We start from the raw sequence: 22,757 nt of genomic DNA, 5'->3' as shown, positions 1-22,757 counted from the left end.
CCTGTCAAAAGGGGATATTTTGACAGGGCGAACTTGTAGTTAAATTATGCACAACGGGACTACTGGTGGCAGGCCTGCGGTCATGGTTAAAGCATATAGTGGATGCCACAGTAGGTGCTGCAGATCACTTGTGACATTTATCTTACAGGCCTGGGTACAACTTGGTACCAAATACTAGGGACTTATAGGTAAGTTAAATATGCCAAACAGGAGTATACACATTTTACATTGTTGATTGGAGGAGAAGTGTGGCTCAATGGTTGGAGCTCAGACCCTGATGCAGAGGTCTGGTCCGGGACCAGGGTTCAATTCCCGCCTCGGTGGGTTTGGGCTCAATTTCCTCGGACCTGATAATTCTCGCCTCGGTGCCTATTCTAGTCATGGGTCCCACTCTGCAACTCTGGGCAATAGCTTGCTTAATCTCCACAACGGCCCCAACCGCACTGGGATGCCTGGCTTCAACTTGGGGGTGCCCAGGAGTGGGCATTTCACAGGGAAAAGCCAGGAAGGGTTCAACAGCGGTATGCGCACAGCGCCAAGACGCCTCAGGGTATAAATGCGCTATACAAGTACGAATTCATTTCATTCATTCATTTCAGGAGCACAAGCACTTTACCAATGGTTAGCAAGAGTAAAGTGTACAGAGTTCTATGGCCAGCAAAAAGGGGGTTCATGAAAAAAGCCACAATATTCGGGATGACCCTGTAGAAAGGGCTAATTTCCAACAGTAACATTCCACATACAAATGATTACTGGTAAGCATGAGCGGGAAATCCGTTACGCTCGCGGATTTTGCGGATTTTTGGGAAATCCGCAATCCGCAAATTTTGCGGATTTCCCGCAAAATCCGCAAAAAAAAATCTGCGAGCGTAACGGGTTCAAAAGTTGAACCCCCACTCATGCAACTATTTTACAATGGCGCCAGCAAGCTGCCAGCGCCGTTGTAAAATAGTTACAAAGTTAGCTTGCACAGGAACCACTAGATAAAACGAAGCAGGTGCTGCTTTATTTTATCTAAATGCTTCCTGTGCAAGCTAACTTTGTAACTATTTTACAACGGCGCTGGCAGCTTGCAGGCGCCATTGTAAAATAGTTACAGGCACAGCCTTACACAGGTCACTCAAGGGACCCCTGCGCCCTTCAGGGCGATTGCATAGTAACACACACATGGTCACTCGAACTAGTTGATGCTCAAATTCAGTGACTCATTCATTAGCCCAAAAACAATCATGAGCGTCTTCGAGGCTAGACAGGTGTGCCTCTTCCCAAATCTACCGTGGAAAATCAGCTGTGATGCTGGGTAGAGGGCGGCCTTTGCATGGTCGCTCGAACTAGTTGATGCTCAAAATCAGTGACTCATTCATTAGCCCAAAAACAATCATGAGCGTCTTCGAGGCGGGACAGGTGTGCCTCTTCCCAAATCTACTGTGGAAAATCAGCTGTGATGCTGGGTAGAGGCCTTTGCATCCTTGACTTTCATGAGCGCAATCCCCGTGCTGTTCCTGTGACCAGGAGCTTCTTTCTCTTCATATAATTGTGTTCGCACGGGTTGCTGCAAGTTCGCACGCGTTTTGTACAATTTCCCAATTTGCGAAATTGTACAAAACCCTCGCGAACTTGCAGAAACCCGTGCGAACATAAAAAATAAAAAATCCGCAAATTCGCGAGAATTCGCGGATTTTGCGGATTGCGAGTTCGCAAATCCGCAAAATTCGCGAATGCGAGATTCGCAAAATTTGCCCATACTTAATTACTGGGCCCTTTCCCTGGAACTCCGGAAGTATATTGGGGGGCGTAAAACTATACACCTGGCCTCTGGTAGACTATTTCTGCCTGCCACAGTACCTTAGCTCTCCACCAATCCCCCTGTCTTGTGCTGGGCGATACATGTCAGCCTGAAGAACCTGAATGAGACAATCTGTTATTGAACACTTTCCATGCACACAAACTTGCATGGTTGACAGTAGTTGCCCTCTCCGCCTTTCCATTGTACCTCATAAAACCCAGAAGAAGCAGTGAGCCCTGAGCAGTTAAGTGATTAAAACTCAATGTAGTTTGCCTTTAGATTGGTCCCGGCTCCCCACCATTACTCCAAGGAAGTATACACTCTTGATCTGCCCAATTTGTAGTTATTCTTCATCTGGACAGAGGTTGTGTGCACCAGCTGAGAGAGATGCCTACCTTTACCAAGGCTGCTGTTTATTGGTTTCTTCAAGACCAGACCTGGGACTCTGGAGAAAACCTCTCTGCTGTGACATGTCAGGAAGTGTGGAGAGGAACAAGCCCTGACCCATAATATCAGGAATCATAGTCCATCTGAGATAACCCTAAGGGGAACGTGCCTCATAGAAGTGAGCTGACCAAGAACCAAAAGGACCTTGAAGTTGATCTGCTGAGACGCATCTGAGTGACAGAGAAGTGTGAAGATGCATGGTGCATTCTATGGCCATGAATGAGGTGATTCTTCACTATCTATTACCTGTCTGGTACCATCTTTAATTTGTGAATGTTCTAACTGCCTATTTTCTGTGCCCTAGAAACCAGTTTAGTTTTATATTCATCCCAAATCTGGAGTTCCGAGGATATTAAGATCTGAATTTGAAGTTAGATCCACCCACGAAATTTCAGTCTGTTGCTATACGTGGGCGCAGGGGTGACTTCGTCAACCATAAACTTGATTGCCACTGGCCTGTTCCCAGATCACAGGTTTGAATCCCAGTGGGTCTACCCAGCATATGACGAGTATCATTAAGGTGAGTAACGATCAACTTCTGTTATTTTAGCACCAAGAGACCCAAGGCGGGTGAACATGCACTTTACAAATACACATGAAAGATGGCCTAGGTAATGTGTACACTAGGCTTTACATATACAAAAATTTAACTAAACTAAATCACAGTGGAGATAAAGCCTCGGATTCACTACAACTCAACAAGAAGACTAGTAGAGAGATCAGGCCTGCCTGCATCGCCCAGAATGTAAATGTAAATGTATTGGTATTTATATAGCGCACTACTTACCCGTAGGGTCCCAAGGCGCTTCGACCGCTGCGAAACCCTTCCTGGCTTCCCTGAGAGATGGTCCCTTAATGGGTATCTCCAGGGTGAGACCAGGCATCCCCGGCGGTCTGGTGGGGCCGTTAGTGAAGATGAGGCAAGCTAATGCCCAGAGTTGCCGAGTGTGATCGCTGATCAGAGTGGGCACCGAGGCGAGAGAATTATCGAGTCCGCTGACCCTGGTCCTGAAACCTGCCGCGCATCGAACCCTGGTCCCGGGCCGTCCTCTGCTCTCGGGTCTGCCGCCTCTAACCAGTGAGCCACACTACTTCACTTCAACCCAGAAGGTTGTCCGAACATGATACACCTGATCTGGAGCTGGAGCTGGAGTGAGGGATACTGCCAGAGCTGGAGAGGTTTGTTTGCTGCTGAAGGCCCCGGAAGGGTGAGCTTTGTTGTCATCAACTCAAATGTGCCACTTTGGAGGGACAGGATGACACACGTGCAGTCCATGGATGAAGCAGTTGAGACCTAGCTCTACACCCTTGAAGCTCCGTTGGTTGTGCCCCGTCCCTGCCCCTTTCAGCTCTCTGCTAGGTAGGGGTTTGAGGCCCTCCTCCACCCGCAGGTTCCTGCCTGCGCCACATCCCTGGTGGTCCAGTGGGAGAGCCTTGCTCTTCTCTTCAGCTGGTCTGCTGTTGTATGTCTTCGTTTTGTGCCCATTTTTTGCCTTTGTCTGTATTTTGTGTCTGTCTTTTGTATCCTTGTGTTTTATTCTCTGTGCATTTTAATTTTATTTTGCCCCCTTATTTATTTTCTGCCTCTGTCCTGGTTATGCCCTCTGTGCCCGTTTTTCGCCACTGCTGCCAACATGGGCCCTCCCCCTGCCAGTTTCCCGCTCCCACTTCCCAGCTGCACTTCCCTCCTCCTTCCCCTATTTAATGTTGCCCGCTGCTCGGACGTCTGAGCAAGACCTCTGACCTGCTGGTCAGAGACCTTGCTCTTGGCCCTTGCAGCTCCGCTAGGTGTTCCCCGCTGCTGCCCCTTCCACCTCTCTGCTAGATAGAGGTTCGAGGCCCTCGTCTACCCACAGGCTCCTGCCTTTGCCTCATCCCTGGTAGTCCAGTAGAAGAGCCTTGCTCTTCTGCTGGTCCGTTGTTGTCTGTCTTCATGTAGTGTCCGTTCTCTGTCTTTTTTTGTATTTTGTGTCTGTCTTTTGAACCCTTGTGTTCTATTATGTGTGTTTTTTAATTTGATTTTGCTCCCTTATTTATTTTCTTCCTCTGTCCTGTTTGTGTCCACAGTGCCTGTTGTTTTCTTGCTGCTGCTGCCCCCGTAGCCCCTCCCCCTGCCAGTTTCCTGCTTCCGTCTCCCAGCTGCTCTTCCCTCCCCCTTCCTCTATTCAATGGTGGCCACTGTGAGGCCGTGCCGCTGGCGCAGCCCGTCTGTGCCCGTCCGGGAACCCGACCGTGACCAGCGCCAGGGGCCCTGGTTATCCGGCCACCCACATCTACGAATCAGCTGCCCTCCTCGCACTCGACCCCGGAAGTAACAACAACTGTCAGCTGTTAACGACGAACACTACCCACAGGCAGTTCTCCTGTCAACACTGCATACACTCCTTCACCATCCTTCGGACCCCCACGGCCACCGCACACCCGCCGAATGCCAGCACCACAGAAACCCTAAGGTACATACTCCTCAACGGACGCTCCCTGCACAAACACACAGTTGAGATCTTGGACCTTCTCAACACCATCTCACCAGACGATGCCTTCTTCACATAAACCTGGACCAAGGCTTCCTCTGCCCCCGACATTGCCACCAACATCCCCGATGGATACAAGATCCAGAGGAAGGATCGCACCATCTGCCCGGGAGGAGGACTTACCATCGCACACAGGAGCTTCCTACGACTCACCACCTCCAGCATGAGCTACTCCCCTTCCTCCACTTCCAGATCCAGACCAGCCCCAGAACTATGCTGCATGGCACCCTCGCCTACAGTCCCCCAGACCTCGAACCTTGCTCACCACCACCATCACCGACCTCATCGCACCCCACGCCATCGCCTCCATGGACTTCATATTCATCGGTGACCTGAACTTCTACCTCAACAACTCCAGCGACCCCAACTCCACCACCCTCCTCCACAACCTCACCAACATCAGACTGAAGCAGCTCATCACCACCCCCACACACAAGGCGGGACACACCCTCAACCCATATTCGCAGGAGGGAACAACATCTGCTTCAGCCACTCCACACAGCCCCTCTGAACAGACCCCCACTGCGTACACTTCTCCTTCAACAAGGACACCACACACAAACCCGCTCCTCACCCACCAGAGGAGCAAAATCACAGAGGAATATCTCAACTCCACCCTCAACCACGATCTCCTTCCCGCCTCAACCAGCGCCAACTCTGCAGCCAATGAACTACACTGGTGGACCACCAACTACACAGACAAGCTCACCCCCCTCCGGAACCCCGACAGTCAGCAACCCACGAAGGCCACCCGGTTCACCACCGACCTCCAGCAATCCAGACGCAACTGCAGACATCTCGAAAAATGATAGAGGAACAGCAATACCACTGAAGACCAGACTACCTACAAGAACGCCATGACAGAATACCACCAACTCATCTGATCCATCAAAAGGACCTTCATCCGGAACAAAATCCTCGCCAACTCCAGTAACTATAAGGAACTATTCAGCATCATCCAGCATTTCACCAAACCCCCCAGCGAAGCCACGGACTTCACTCCCTCCCAGGACCTCAGCAACAAGCTAGGCTCCTACTTCCATCTGAAGATCAAGGCCCTCTAACACAACTTCAGCGAACAGTCTACTAAAACCTCTCCTTTCTTCAGCGGCAACAGCTAGCCTACCATCACCGCCTGGACCCCGGTCTCCACCGAAGATACCGCCATGACCAGGAAGAGCATGCACTCAGGAGCCCGCAAGGACCCTTGCCTGCTGGACATCTTCCACAGAGCCACCGCAGTCATTGCACCCGAGCTAAGGCGCACCATCAACGCTACCCTCTGATACGGCACTTTCCCCGATGGATGGAAATGCGTACAAGTCAAGCCCCTACTCAAGAAACCCTCAGCAGACCCGACGGACCTGAAAAACAACCGACCCAGCTCCCTTCTCCCCTTTGCGGCCAAAGTCACTGAGAAGATCATCAACACCTAGCTGACTAACTTCATCGAAGAAAACGCCACCCTCCACCCCACCCAATACGGATTCTGCAGCAACCACAGCACTGAAACCTACCTCCTCGCCACCACAGATGACATCTGCGTGCTCCTCGATCAAGGTCACACTGCGGCCCTCAACCTACTAGACCTCTCTGCAACCTTCAACACCTACACACTCCTTCATCGCCGGCAGAACCTAAAGGATCAGATTCCCACCCTTCCTCTCCGAACCCACGGAGATCAACTACAGAGTTCCCCAGGGATCATCGCTCAGCCCCACACTGTTCACCATCTACATAGCCCCCTTTGCCGCCATCGTCAGACAGCACGGACTCAACATAGTATCCTATGCCGACAACACCCAGCTCATCTTCTCCCTCATGAAGGAACCCGACACCACCAAACTCAGCTTCCAAGAAGAGATAAAAGACGTTGCATCCTGGATGAGCAGCAGCTGTCTGAAGTTGAACTTAGAGAAGAATGAAGTCCTCATCTTCGGACCCACCCCCTCAGATTGGGACAACGTCTGGTGGCCCACTGACCTCGGAAACCCCCCCACCCCAATGGACCACGCCCTGAAACTCTGCATCATACTCGACTCTTCCCTCACCATGACCAGCCAGACCAACGCCGTCACCTCCACCTGCTCCAACACCCTCTGCATTCTTTGCAAACCTTCAAATGGATCCCACCACCCAAATCCAGAAAGACCATCACCCACCCATTCATAACAAGCAGACTGGACTATGGAAACGCCCTCTACACTGAAATCAATGAAAACCTGCTGCTCAAACTCCAGACCATCCAGACCACCTCAGCCAGACTCGTCCTCAGCGTCCTCAGCGTCCCATGACACAAACACATCACCCAACACCTACGAGACCTCCACTGCCTCCGCGTCAAGAAGAGAGTAACTTTCAAGCTACTCACCCATACATACAAATCCTTCCACAACACCGGACCCAAATACCTCAACGAAAGTGTCTCCTTCCACGTAGCCAAAAGAAACCTCTGCTTTGCCGACCTCACCCTAGCAGAAACGCTGCGCGCCCGCAGAACCAGAGCGGGTGGAAGAGCCTTCTCCTACGTCGCGACAAAGGGCTTCAACGAGCTCCTGGTCAACATCAGATGCTCCCCCATGCTGCACACCTGCAGGAAGAGCCTCAAGACCTAGCTGACTTGGAGCTGCACCCCCTCCCCCCAGCGCCTTGAGACCCTCGCAGGTGAATAGCGTGCTTCACAATTCCCTGATTGATTGATTGACTTCATGGTAGAATGGAAAGATGTGCTTCTGACATGGAGTCATCTGGAGTTGTACCCGGAGTCACATGTGCAGGGTACCCTGGACAGAGTTACTCTGGGAAACAAATCACGGCTGAGGCCTTATGGAGTACAAATGTTTACAGGTTACTGGGACAAAATGCTCTTCTTTAGTAACTACAGATAACTTAAAGTGTCATCTTATTAGGTTCCAGTGAGCACCGCACGAGCATCAAGTAGGCTGTCTATGCTCCACCCACATGGATCTAACCTTTCAGGTGCCTGAAGAGGATTCCTTCCAGCCTCAGTGCACTACTGCAGCATACCGTCGAAACATTTACCCTTCAGCGGGAGAGTACCTGTGTGCACTCATCATAAACTGCACACACCTTCCTTCCCACAGACATGAGAACACCCCAAGCACTCACCACCAATGTGCACTCTCCATTAATCCACTCCCCTGACACCATAAACTCACTCTCTAAATTATTTCAAACACAACAAACTCCCACCTTCCAAACTATAGAGCTTTCCCACATGTATCAGCTCTCTTCAACCATGCACTTCCAGACCAACAAAGCAAACGAGTGATAAGAACACAACTGAGGAAGAAGCTATAACCCCATAACCAGCATGGGGTACATCCCCTCTGTCTAAACACAAACACACACACTTTCACAGTCACAGCACCCGAACCCTGCAACCATCCATGTCCTATCACTCGAAGTGACCACAGGCATGAGAACTGTTCCTCCGTGCCTATCAAACAAAACAATGCAATTCATTATTGCAGTGCTAAATTTGAGTCGGTGGTTTCCGGCACTCTGTACCTGCACTTAATTGTCAACAGTTAAATTATAATTCAATCTACATTAAAAATTACTATTTCCTAACACCCAAGCCATTCTTATAGGTTTAGGGGCATGAAATACTCTGCATTGTCACGCTTGTAGGATTGTGATGGTTAGCAGCTGTGTTGTTACTATTATTGGCAGCAAAGCAGGGGCAATGTGTAGCGCAAGCTGCAGTGGCCTCCTGATGACAACCCTGGTGCTTATAATTTTACAAATTAAGCACTGCACTATTGCAATATCCATAGCCCTGCAAACACCACTAGATCACTCACACGACATCCGCCACTAACAGCTGTTACACAAAACAACACAACTCAAGCGGTGTCCTTGCATGATATCTAACATTCTACACAGTCAAAGCTAACACTCACTCCAAGATTGTCAGATAACATCACAACAGGACTGTGCTGTAGCAGCAACAATATAAAATGGCGCGTTCACACACTACAGTCACTAGAAACATTTCAGAAACAATGCAACACACTGGCCAGTTGCCTAAACCTAGGTGCTAAAGCATATTAAACATCAGGAGGGTCAAGAAAATGCCTTCTTGCACCTATCCTGTCAATCATCTTAATGTATGATAAGCAGACATAGCTGGAAACCTTACAAAGAATAATCATGTTCCCCCGCAGATGGCTAGCTCTGTTTAAATAAAAAAGGGCTTCTCATGCTTAGAATGTTTTTAAACCTTAGTGTGAAATGGTGCATTTCCAGCATCATTTCTTTAATGAAACAACGAGGGCCACATTTATCGAAGAAGCTTCACTTGACCCAAACGGCTTATTCCGCATGTGCTCAAGTAACCACGGTGCTGCTGCTGGACCCAGACAGCTATAGTTGCACAAGGATTGCGACACCAAACCAGGTGACAGGCAACAGGACCTAACAATGAGAGGCAAGCAAGGAGTTACCCTGTCTTACAGTCCTGAATTTCCAGGTTGCAGTGAACATGATATAAAAAGTCTATCTTTAGCTGTCAATGGTGGTTTAAGTGCCATGTAAATGCAGCTAAAATGAAAATAAAAAATGATTACCAATTATTTCCAACAGCAGCACCTGACATTAATAGCACAAAGAATGTGGCAGCAAGTGGTTTAAAACAATCACATATTATTTTCATGCATTCCAACGCTTGATAGTCTAGGAGAGTCGTTTGGAGGAAAACAGTCAGCTTTTACTATCCTCATTACCTTGCAACAGTAGGAGAGACATTTTAAGTGGGGAATAGTGGATCTAACATCTCTTTTTGCTTCAAAAAGTCAGGAATGTTGGCATCTATGTAATCACACTAGGAAGGATGAAAATAATACGTTTGTCGCCCCAAGGATCGAAGTTGTGGCCTACAAATATTTTGCTTCCTCACTTGGAAGCATATCAGCAAGGAACAGCGATGAATAACATAAAACGCGCTTAGCGCTTTGTTATTCATTGCCGCCTATCTCTGGAATGTATCGCCCTGCTAGCGCATTATCAACAACTCGTTGCTTGAGGGAGATAAAAATTCCAGAGATAGTGAGGGAAATTGCCACTTTGCAGGGAACATCACTGATTTTCCAGAGATGTTCCCTGCAAAAGGGTGATAACCTTGCTGATACGACCCTTTGGTCGTATCAGCAGAATCCTCCCCTTTGTTAGGGGTGCCTAAATCAAGAATTTAGCAGACGTTAGTTTTTGGAGAAAACAGCAGTTTTTTCCAAAAACTAACATCTGCTAAAATGCTAGGGTATCCTTGCTGATAGCGCGAAGCCACGCTATTGATATCCTGACATGTAGTATATGTCAGGAACGCCCACTTTGCACCTCATTAGAGATGCAAAGGTAGGCGTAGTGCAAGAGGGTGCTAACATGCAAATAGGCATGTTAGCACCCACTTGCTGATAGGGCGATGGTTTTATCTCTGCTTTTCTGGATTTTAAAGCCAAAAAAGCGTAGATAAAGCCCTTGCTGATATACCCCCAAGTGTTATTAGTGTTAACTATTCTCACTCCCTGTCACCAAGACACCACGTTTTACCAGCTTTGTAATTTCATTTAGCAACAAATGTGTTCTTCGGATTGTAAATACTAGTACCTCTGCTAATCCAAATGGACAAACACACCAGTTTTTATAAGGGATTTGTGAGAGTAAATGCCAGGAATGAAAAAAAAACACAGAGCCACATAATTAGGATACAATGGGATGAGAGGTGAACTACTCTACAATACAATCCACACATCTATACCGATGCATCTTTCTTCTGCAGATAACTCTTTCAGGAATATATTTAGCTTAGTGGCTATAGTGGCTACACTTGGAAACTGGCGAACTAAGGGGCAGATTAGCAAGAATCTTGTTAAAATTATCGCTGTTTTAGAGGCAGTTTCCAGCCGCTAAAACGGCGATAATTTTAACAAGGTTCTTGCTAATATGCCCCTAAATTAGAATACCAGCTTCGGTTCAATAGCCTGTGATTCTGGACACCTCGCTTAAGCCCCTTGTTACGAGGTGCTACTAGTCATTACTTCCAAGATGTAATAATTGACCTGGCCACTGTAATGAGGGTAGTCTAGCCCCACTCCCTTGTTACCCTATGTTGTGACGCTGTTTTAAGATATTTCGAATCTTAATAAACCAAAAAGGGCATTTATCAAGTAGAGAGGGAAATGTCCTCACTTTCCCACTCTCTCCCTCGCAGTAGACACGCAACAGATATCTTGGATACCCCTGCCAAATCCCTATTACCGGGGCGGGGCATGGAGTGTTCTACACCTGCGCCCCCATGGATACATGGGCATGCGAGCCAAACACCTTTGACCCTCCAAGATTTATAGGACATGACGAGAGTTGGCGAATAACCATGCATAATGGGGAAAGTTATATTTTTCAAGCAAAGCGGCCGACTTACCTGAGACCTTGTGGTCGTGCGCATTGATCATAGGATTCCAAGGAGGGCCATAATAACTAAAAACAGGCACCCAACAACGACTGTCTCTGTTCGTAAATCATGTTTAGGCTTTCCTGTTTTCAGTTTCTATTTTTGGTAAATTCTGGTGGGGTTTTTTCAGTGTTTTCAATATCTTAAAAACAGTTGTTATCAGTGGTTACACATTTTCGTGCCACTAAAAACAACAGAAAAAGTGTTTTCCGGTGTTTATGGAACGCTTTGCTTTTATTATTGCTTGCTTTTTGCACTGAAAGAACATGGTATATAGACAGTGTACTTATAGTGTATATATGAGGTCCAAATAGATTTTTGCAAATTAATCTTATTGTAGTACACCATACAATACTTCTTCAGTGAGTCTTTGGATCATGTGCACTTGCTCTTTCCTTCCCATGTAAACTTCTGTGAAAAGGCCCTCTCAGCATTCATAGCCCCTTGGGCTGAGAACCATCAGCTAAGGGACACAGTAAGGATGACTCTTTCTTTGATGCCACATAAAGCACAAAATTATAAATATTTGCATTTTAGTTCCTGTGCATAAGAAAACAGTGCACCAGAATGGACTAAAAAGTCAATAGCATCCCTCATTAACTCTGAAGATTGTAAAGATGCTTTCAGCATACCATCTAATAAGTGGCAAGGATCTCCTACAGGGAATCACTTCAGCTCGGTTATCAATTTTGACAGGTCATCACACAACTTTTTTATACATGTAGCTGAATCACTGCAAATACAAACAATATCACTCCAATCTTTGTTGAACTTGGAAAGAACCTTTTTTGCAGAGCATTACAAGTGAGACTGCGTTCCATGTTTTCCAAAAGTCTGGTGTCATGTTTTCACCACTATCCCAGATGCTTGGTGATATATATACTTGTCACTAAACCTTGCATTGAATGTTTAAAGCCTGAGGTATTGGCAATTCACCTACTATCAATACTGACCCACTAGAAACTGATGTATTAAGGGTTTTTACCCATCCTCTGTGGGTAAATGTGATGACACATATTAGGAAAGATTCTTATGAAACCAGCCATTTTACCTATCCATGAAAGAATCAAATGTAGCCAAAATATCAAATATGAGTTTGATATTTCCTGATTCTCTATAGTTTATAAAATAATTAAACTAGACCTAAAACATAAAACTAAACCCCGTATCTTTAGACCAAAGGCCACAAAACTGAAAAAGTAAAAGGAAGAACAAAGAATATTTTAGTGCATCTCTAAAGAACAAAACTCAAGCAGAATAATGTTACTGCTAGCTTGTATAACAAAGTTACATTGTATTGACCCCTTCAGGAAGAAAAAAATTACTCTTTCACTCTCTTTTTCCTTTCTTTGAATGGCATTTACTTTGTGGTTGTCCAGGTGTTTTTTCAGTGTTTATATGTTTTCACCGGTGAGGGCTATTTTTCTTTCAGTGGGGTTGCATCAGTTATTATAGGTTTAAACCTAAAACCCCACAGCCTAATCATGTTGTATGAAGGGGAGAGAGGCAGCCTCCTTTCACCCCGCGTTGCCTCAATAATGTCACAGGCAGACACTGTTTGAACCCGCCAATCCAGACGCTACTTCTACTGTTACAGCAGCACCTGGATTGGCTAGGGCTGAGAGCCTCAATGCACATATTGAGGCTGGAGGCTCCAGCTTTGAGTCACCCCCGGCTCAATGAAGCACAGGTGGGGAGATGACTGGGAAGCTTCTAGTGCACAAGTTGGGCTGGCCGGGAATGGCAGACGTCCACCCTGACAGGTGCACTTGACTGGTCCCAGGTGCGCTGGCTAATGCCTAGTGTCTTTCACTCACTGTCATGTTAAGCAAGCCCCCCCTCCCTCAAGCCTGCTGCACAGTGCACTCGCTTAGGAGGACCCGCCTTCCAGGCTCAGCCTTGATTATGCAATCGGCCCGCGGTGAAGGCTGACTGCCAGAGGAAGATTATGGAAACACTTAATTTAAGCTAGATATTCACATGGGTGCCAGGGGGTCAAAATATAAGTGGGGCACCACCCCAATGTCCTAATGGGTGCACCACCACTGCACAAGAGTCCTGCTGCAAATGAGCACATAACACCACATGTCCACCTTTGTTAAATGAAACGTACGGACAACATATATGCATAAGAGTTCCTCAATGAGTCATTGAGGTGCTGGCACCAATCCTCCAAATTCAGTCGTACGAGTTGAAGGAGTTGCACTGTCATCTTGCATCCTAGATGTAGTCCAGATGATTGACTTAGGCACTCAGGGGGATTTGTCTCACTCGTAAAGTCTGGAAAAACATTGAGGCAGATGCTTGGAATGTGAGGAGTCTCTTGTAATGGACTTTCCAGGACGTTGAGCAGTCACCATATACCCTTTGCTTGTCACAACTGTATATAGATCTTCATCAAAAGGAGCGGCAGTATTGCGTTTTCTGTTTTTGTTTGACTAGGACCTGTTCCCTTCTTCGAAAACCGCGTCCCGAGTGTATCTGTGCTTATCTGCATAGACCTTCATCTTTCTCTTGTGAGAAGTGTCCGTGACACAAATCTCATCAGTGTCTAATGCTCTGCCAGTGGTTCACTGTGGTAGCTTTGTTCCAATGGCTCTCCCAAACAGCAAGGTGGCAGGGCTTTCACCGGTTGTAGAATAGGGAGTTGACCGAAAGGCAAGAAGGGATGGACATAAGGCTGACTTGAGATTGATTCCTTCAAGTGTAGAGTGCTGAACCACCTTTTTTCAGGCTGCCCATAAATCAATCAATCAACAGAGAGGTGTGTTTTTCTGATTCTTGATGTTCAAGTGACTATGTAAGTCTTTAAACTCTCTACAGATGAAGGGTGGACTGTTATCAGACTTGAGAATGGAGGGAACACCCTGTACTGCAAAAATATCATCCAACCTCTCAATGACTTTGTCAAGGGTAGTCAATGATATATGTTCCACTAAGGGAAATGGAAGTGCTCATCAATAAATATCATGAGATGATGGCCATTGTTCAAGGGTCCAAAGAAATCAACTGCAATTTTCTCCCACACTTGTTTAGAAAGATCAGACATATTTAGTGGCTGCTGTGTTGTTTTACATAGGTGGTATGCTTTCAGTTCCTTTTTGACTAGTTCATCAAGGTGAGGAAACCACACTCGGGCCTGAGGGCTCTCTTGGTGCCTACAATGCCACAACGTCCTTCGAGTGCCAGTTTAATGATTGTTGCGACAAACTCTCAGGTATGACAATTCTCTAACCTCTCAATTTAATAACTTCCTGTGTGATGGAAAGTTCTTTCTGCACAGTTCTAAATTTTTGATATTTAATGTCATCTGTAAGAGGTCAAGTATGTTTACTGCCTTATTGCGTAGCAATGATATCCTTGAGTGTAAGCAGGTTTCTGTCTATGTTACCAGCAGCAGTTATTTGCTCAGTTGATACAGCTGCAAGAGTGCTAGACCTTACTATGAAATTGACATATGCTTCAGCTGCTTTCGACATTGCACTGTGATGGTGTAACTGCACTCATGGAAAGTAATCTGCTGGGTTTTGATCCTGCGCACATAGTGTAGTCATAATTTAGCAATCTCGCCCCCCACCTCTCGATACAATAGGCCATATTAGCTTTTGCATTTCTGAAAATGGTGACCAGCGCCTGGGGGTCATTGACAAGGGTGAAATGTTTTCCGTATAGAAACACATGACAATATTCACAAACCCACACAATAGCTAATGCTCTCTTTTTCTGGTCAAGAATAGGCGCATTCAGTCTGAGAAAAACTTCTGCTAGTATATGCCACCATGTGCCTCTGAGCAAATGGCCGTCCATTATGTTGAGCAAGAATCTTGCCAAACTCTACTGGGTATGCATCTACCATAACCTCAGTATGTAGCTTTGGATGAAAATAGGCCTTTACAGTTGCATTTTCAATTGCGTGTTTGATTTTCTCTTGTCACATTCAGAAAACCACTTGAAAGGAATATTCTACTTTGTCAGGTCTCTGTTAAAGAGGCACTCGCCCTGACAAAGTCACAAATATATCTGGAGCCATAGCTGGCCATGCCTAAGAACGATCGTAGCATGGTTACATCCTGAGGGGGATAAGTGGATCAATCAATCATGGGTTTGATAAAGCACGCTACTCACCTATGGGGGTCTCAAGGCACGGGGGGGGGGAGGGAGCAGCTCCGGATCAGTTGAAGAGACATATCTTGAGGTGCTTCCTGAATGTTTACAGGTTCGGGGAGCATCAGATGTTCACAGGAGCTCATTCCAAGTCTTGGCTGTGATGTAGGAGAAAGCTCTCCTGCCTGCTCTGTTTCTACAGATGCGGGGGACCTCTGCCAGGGCGAGGTCGGCGGAATGGAGGTTCGTCTTGGGTACGTGGAAGGCGACACTCTCGTTGAGGTATTTGGGTCCGATGTCATTGAGGAATTTGTACGATTCAGAAAAGGGGGAAATTTGTAGGCATGGGTGAGGAGTTTGAAGGTGACCCTCTTCTCAATGAGGAGCCAGTGGAGGTCTTGTAGGTGTTGGGTCCCTTATTTGTGGTGCGGTGTCCTGAGTACGAGTCCAGCTGCGGCATTCTGGATGGTTTGGAGCTTGTGTAGAAGGGTTCTGTTGATTCCGGAATATAGGGCATTGCCGTAGTCCAGTCTGAAGGTTATGAATATGTGGGTGACAGTCCTTCTGCAGTCGTGGGAATCCATTTGTAGGTCTTGTGGAGGATGCGCAGGTAGTTGAAGCTGGTGGAAGTGACGGCGTTGATCTGGCGATTCATGGAGAGGGAGGAGTCGAGGATGATGCCGAGGTTTCAAGCGTGGTCCCTAGGGGTAGGTGAGTTCCTGAGGGCGGAGGAAAACCAGGTGCTGTCACAGACAGAGGTGCAGTTCTCTGAGTTGACCTTTAAACAGCTGTCTTTCATCCAGGGTGTGACACTCTTTATTCCTTCAGGGAAGCTGAGTCTGGAGTCTTCGGGATTCTTTGTGAGTGAGAGGATGAGCTCTGTGTCATTGGCGTAGGATACTATGCTGAGCCCATGCTGTCTGACGATGGCGGCAAAGGGGGTTACATAGCTGTTGAAAAGTGTGGGGCTGAGCAATGATCCTTGGGGTACTCCGCAGTTCATATCGGTGGCTTCGGTGAGGAAGGGAGGGAGTCTGATCCTCTGGGTTTTGCCGGAGAGAAAGGATTGCATTCAGTCAATGGCAGCCCCTTCTATTGCAGGGTCGTTAAGTCTGGCTGTGAGAAAACGGTGTGAAACGGTGGCGAAGGTTGCAGAGAGGTTTAGAAGGATGAGGGCCACAATGTGACCCTGGTCAAGTAGCATGTGGATGCCATCGGTGGCGGCGAGAAGGGCGCTCTTGGTGCTGTGGTTGCTACAGAATCCAGACTGGGATGTATCTAGGATGAAGTTCTCTTAGATGAAGGTGGTCAGCTGGGCGTTTACGAGTCTCTCGGTGACTTTGGCTGCAAAGGGGAGGAGAGAGATGGGCCAATAGTTCTTCAGGTCGGCTGTAGTTTCTTGGGGAGAGGTTTGACCTCCACCCGCTTCCAGTCATCTGGGAAAATGCTGGACCTGAAGGAGGCATTGCTGGTCAATCCTAGTTTGGGTGCAATGGCGGCGGCAGCCCTGTGGAATATGTGCAGTGGCTAGGGGTCCGGTGGGGCTCCGGAGAGGGTTTTCATCATGGTAGAGGTGATGTGTTCGAATGTGGCAGGATTCCAGGTCATGACGGTTGGCTTGTCGGCGGCGGTGTCGAGGGCGGTGGCATCCAGCGTCTGTTCGCTCAAGTTGTCATAGAGGCCTTGTTCTTAATATGGAAGTAGGAGTTGAGCTTGTCGTAGAGTTCCTGGGAAAGTGTGATTTCCGTGGCCTCGGTGGGGCGTTTGGCGAACTGCTGTATGATGTTGAACAGTTCCTTGACGTTGGTTGCGTTGGTCGGGACTTTGAGGACTCTAATGCGCAGATGGTATTCCTTTAGGGTGCTCCTGTTGTTGATCCGTGATTCTGAGGTTTTCTGGTTTCTCCAGGCATCTGCAGGAGCGCCTGGCTTCTTATAGTTCTGTGGTGAACCTGGCAGACTTCAGAGGGCATTGTTTGGTGGGGTGGCGGAGGGGTGCGAGCTTGTCAGCGCAGCAGGATATCCAGCAGTGAAATTCATTGGAGTTGATGTTGGTCGTGGCGCTGGGAGGGTCTTGGAGGAGGGTGGTGTTGAGGAGTTCCTCTGAGACCTTGCTCCAGTTCCTTCGTGGTGGGTGAGGGCGGACTTTGTTGTGGTGGTGGTGTTGAAGGTGAAATGGACGCAGTGGTGGTCTGTCCAGATTGGAAGGGTGGTGTGGCTGAAGGGGATGTTAGTCCCTCTTGCGAAGATGGGGTCGAGGGTGTGTCCAGCTCTGTGAGTGGGACTGTTTATCAGCTGCTTCAGTCCGAGGTTGGAGAGGTTGTCAAGGAGCGTGATGGAGTCAGGGATATTGCAGTTGTTGAGGTGGAAGTTGAGGTCCCCGAATAGAATGTATTCTGTGGAGGTGATAGCGTGTGGTGCGGTCAGCTCGGCGATGGTAGTTGCGTACTGATTGCGAGGTCCTGGCGGTCTGTAGATAAGGGTGCCGCGAAGCATGGTCCTGAGGCTGGTCTGGATCTGGAAGTGGAGGTGTTCTATTTTGGAGTGGGGGTCACTTGTGCTGGATGTGGAGAGTCGGAGGGGGGTCTTGTGTGCAATGGTGAGTCCTCCTCCTGGGCAGAGGGGGCGGTCCTTCCTCTGGATCTTGTAGCCGCCGGGGATGGCGGTGGCAATGTCAGGACTGGAGGTAGCATTTCTCCAGGTTTCAGTGAAGAATGCGACGTCTGGCAATGGCGATGTCAATCAGGTCCCAGATCTCTATGGCGAGTCGGTGCAGGGAGCGCACATTGAGGAGGATGCAAGTCAAGCTTTCGGCAGTGCGTGCATCCGCTGGGCCTTCGGCGGTAGTAGGGGCTTTGTTGATGGTGAAGGATCTGCGGCAGTGTCTGCACGAGAACTGTCCGTGGGTGGCATTCGATAAGGATCTTTTGCAGTTGGCGTGTCTTCCGGTATTGAGTGCATGGAGGGTGGTGGGATCCTAGCGGTGGAGCCTGGGAGGACCAGGTTTGCTGGCGCTGGCAGGGTCGGGATGCGGACGGGTGCAGATGGGCTTGCCTTAGGTGGCCAGCAGCGCGTCAGTGGCGCGACCGCATAGCGGTCGCCATTAAGTAGGGAAGGGGGGGTGGGACCAGGGTATGGATGCAGGAGCGGGGCTGTGTCAGGGGGCGGCGTTGCAGGGGCAGCAGCGGGGGAAGAAGGGACCAACAGAATAATACGAGGCACAATCAGTAAAGGGACTACAATACTAATACGAAAGGCACAATCAGTAAGGGGAGAACACAGAGTAATACGCAGGCACAATCAGACAAAAGCAACAATGAGGAAATAGAATGAACAGCAGGCAAATGAGGAGAAATCTGAGGTGCTGGGTCTGGCTGCCGGAGCGAACCCTGCTCATGAAGGGCTCTGAGTCGAAGCGGAGTGGCTGTAAAGGCGGAGCTGCCGGGCAGAGTGCTGGCCTGGACCAGAGATGATGCTTGTACCTTTTTGGGGTCAGGATTCATTAACCCTTCAGAGAAAATATGCCCACAGATTTTAAGTTTGGTCTTGTGAAACACACTTTTCTGCATTTAAGATAAGACAGCATACTCGTGTAAGAGCTTTGTCATGCTCCTTTCATGTGGCCTCAAACACTAGTATATCATCACTGTAGTTAAAAGCATGTGAGAAAAGTTGAATTACTTGGCAAATGACATCCTGAAAGATTTCTGCTGCTGACACAACACCAAAACTGAGTCTTTTGTATTTGAACAAACCAACTTGCCCCTACAGTTCTCTTGCAGCTCCAGCTGATGGTATCCTTTGATGAAATCAAGACGGGAGAAGGCTTTTGCACCATTGAGATGTGTAATCATGTCCGCTATGTGTGGACCTGGATGTCTGCCTCTCTCATTTGCTTTGTTAGCCTGGCACATATCTAACCCTGGGCCTAGCTGGCGTAGCAGGACTACGTGGAGGTGGAAATCCGCTCTGCTCCGCCACCCACCATCACCCCCCTATTAACAATTAATTAGACATTAATGAAAATGAAAACAAAAAACACTTACCTGTACTGTGGCGTCACCGGGCTGCCCCCCTCCTCTTCCTCACCGTCTCTGGGTGATCCTTGCGAAAACTGTGCATGCAAGGATTCACTGAACTTGCAGTGCTTGATAAGGGCATCAAGTCTTTCAACAAATTCATCCATCGTTTCACCATCTTGCTGTCTTGCCTGGTTGAATATGTATCTTTCATAGTCGATGTTTGACATTGGATTGAACTTGGCTTTCAATGTTTCTTTTATTTGATGGTACAATACTTCCTCAGCTTGTGGTATTTTCTTTTTCACGTCTTTCTCTCTTTCACCTACAAGGTTCTTTAAGTATTTGATGATCTTTTTGTCATCTGCTTCTTCTAGAGCATCTATGAAATCAGAGGTATTGGAGAGGTAAATGAGGTTGGTTTGGTCTGTTTCTGACTCGCTAATTCTGTTTGGGCATTGAATTTTGTCAAACTGTATTGAAATTGACTGTCGTATTCCTGACTTTTTGCACCAAGATTACGATGCTAACTAAAATGAAATAACTGAAATGAATTTAATACTGCCTATTTGTACTGATGCTAGCTTTCACAAATGTGCTATTATATTTGCCACAATAGTATTTTTTTTAATTGTTCACTACTTTTAAAGTGTGCACTGACCTGTTTAATAAGAGTCCCATCCTGCTAACAGTACCATATTGTTAGAAAGGACGCAGCGGGAAATACGACGGGCAGAGGGCTGGGAGCACTTCTCATACAGGGCTGTGCTTTTAGGGTAAGGGTCACGAGAAGGAGCAGCACCATTGTGAGCTAGGGGCACTCTAGTACTTTGAAATAATTGGCAGGTTGAGTCTTCCCTCCTATATAATAATGGCACCACTGGCACGCCTATGGCAAGCTCGTCTGCGCCCGTCCATGTCTCGGCCGAGGGCAGAGCCAACCACTAAGCTGGATTTGCAGCAGAAGGCTTATTATGAAGCACTTATAACTGTATTATTTAAACTTGCCTACTGCGAGGTTTTGTGTGTGGGTCAGTATGGGACAGAAGAGTTTGGGTTATAGGAGACCCTTAGATGCTCCAATAGGTTTAATAATTTGTATTATCCTATTTCTGTAATTGGTAATGTGATCTTCTTAAATTGTTGTTTTAACCTGACTTGTACTTTTATGAACTATGTTTTAAGTGGGTCGAATAAAGTAAATTGACCTGCCTTGACTTATACTGCTTCTGTATTGAAAGGTATGAGGGAGGGGCACCAAATGTGTGTAGTCCTTTAATGTTAGACTGTGTGGGCCCTATTTCTTGTATCAAATGTAAACAAAGTCTATATCCTCTAAAGCAGAAGCCCAATAGTATGTCAGGCCCAGGTAAAAAGCAGAAGGTATTCAATGCTACCCTAATTAACATTCTATCCCTGCATAAACATGCTTTGGACATATTTACCTTGTTGAGAGGAGGATAGTCTGGATGCACTTTTCATGACGAAACCTGGATGAATGAGGACTCCTGTCCAGATTTGCAATACGCCACCCCTGAGAATTCTATATGTGCTCGCTTAGACAGGGTGGGGAAAAGAGGGGGAGGAGCTGCTATTATATGTAAGATCTACAACTGCAAAACATTTAAATTAGATGAGATGATGGAAGTGGAAGCCTTTGGTTTCAGCACCTCTTCTGGAGGGCAGCACTCACTCTAAGGGTTGTTGGTAGACCAGCCCCCAGGATATGCAAGTGAGTTTATGGCATCCCTAGATCGCGCATTACCCACTTAATGTATTGCGTATGCTAACTTCAACATTCTTGGTGATTTTAATATTCATTTGGATAGTGCAGATGACCCGTTGTCCAACTGCTTTGTGGAAACTCTGGGCTCCTTCAGTTGTATTTGAGCAGCTACAAGTCCGACACATAGAACTGGACATGCCATTGACGAAATTGCATTCATTGCATTGATACAGTAGGAGAATTAATGTCACTTCTTACTCCCATTCTCCTGGCATTTTGACTGTCTGAAGGAAACCAGACCCCCCTTCTGAAGAATGGGAATAGATGTTGGAGCAAGGGGTCTACTGCAGACCTTAGGAGGACCCTGATTGAATCTAAACCAGGCATGCCAGATACTGTCATTGAGGGAGACATTGCTATTAGGTCTTGAATCATGAAGGTGTCCGATTCTGTGGCCCCTATTAATGCTGCTAGGAAAGCAATTACAGCCCACTCAGCACAATGGTTCTCTCAGGAATGAGTCCAGGAAAGAGCTGCATGCAAAAAATTTGAAAGAGCTTAGTGTCATCACTATCTGGGGACAGATCAAGGGCGCTACAAATTGGCCCTTAAAGTTTATTAACAGAACCTTAAAGGGGCTCATTGTGCCTTTTACTCTCAATGTATTAAATAGGATAACAATTATTGGAAAGGCATTTTAAAAATGTTTGCTAGCTTTACAGACCCTAAAACTATATCCCCCATTCTAGAGTCTTGTCAGACACTATATTTATGACTCAGTGATTTATTTGAGGAGAAGATTCTCAAAATGCATTCCAACAAATGTGAATCATCTGACCTTTGGGTCAGAGTTTGGAGACTTAGCAGGTCTGACAGCAGAATCCAAACTGTCGGCCTTCTATGCCATGTCCTCTGAGGAACTGACGGCTCAATTTGCGAATTGTAGGGTGGGGACCCCAAGTGACCCTATGCCACCTCATATCCTGAAGACCATCTCAAATATTATTGCACCTACCTATCAGGTGCTATTCGCCATCTCCTTCTACTCAGGGGGTTATGCCAAATGATTGCAAGATAGCAAATGTTATTTCTTTGATCAAAAAGGCTAATGCTGACCCTGAAAACATTGGCAAACTTTAGCTCCTAGCATCCTCAAAAATCTTGGAAAAGGTGGTGAAGCAACAACTTACCACCTTTCCGGCTGAGAACAATTTGTTACACTCGTCCCATTCGGGATTAAGAGCCTGCTACAGAACTGAGACGACGTTATTGGAGGTATCAGAATCCATAAAGATCAGTTTGGGTTCTGGAAGTAATGTTGGTCTGGTGCTGTTGGACCTGTCAGATGCATTTGATACGGTGGACCATAACAGCTTGCTGCTCAGGTTTGAACATCTGGGGGTGACGGGCTCAGCCTTAGGCTGACTATGCTCTTTCCTTGAGAGATGAGAGAAGGTGGTTTGGATGAAACCTTATGCCTCTGGAGCAAAAATGTTGAGGTGGGGGGCTCCGCAGGGCTTTTCTCAGAGTCCTACTCTTTCTTTTCAACTTTTTTATGGCCTCCTTGGCATATTTGGTTGAATCCTTTGACCGCCGTATCGTAGGTGGATGATACACAGCTCCTGCTCACGTATGATGGTGATTCTGCAAGTGCAAAAGATGCAGTTACATGT

The sequence above is a fragment of the Lissotriton vulgaris genome, chromosome 2_1 (assembly GCF_964263255.1).
Source record: "Lissotriton vulgaris chromosome 2_1, aLisVul1.2, whole genome shotgun sequence".
Taxonomy (NCBI): domain Eukaryota; kingdom Metazoa; phylum Chordata; class Amphibia; order Caudata; family Salamandridae; genus Lissotriton; species Lissotriton vulgaris.
The sequence above is the reverse complement of the archived record's forward strand: the minus strand, read 5'-3'. Positions refer to the sequence as shown.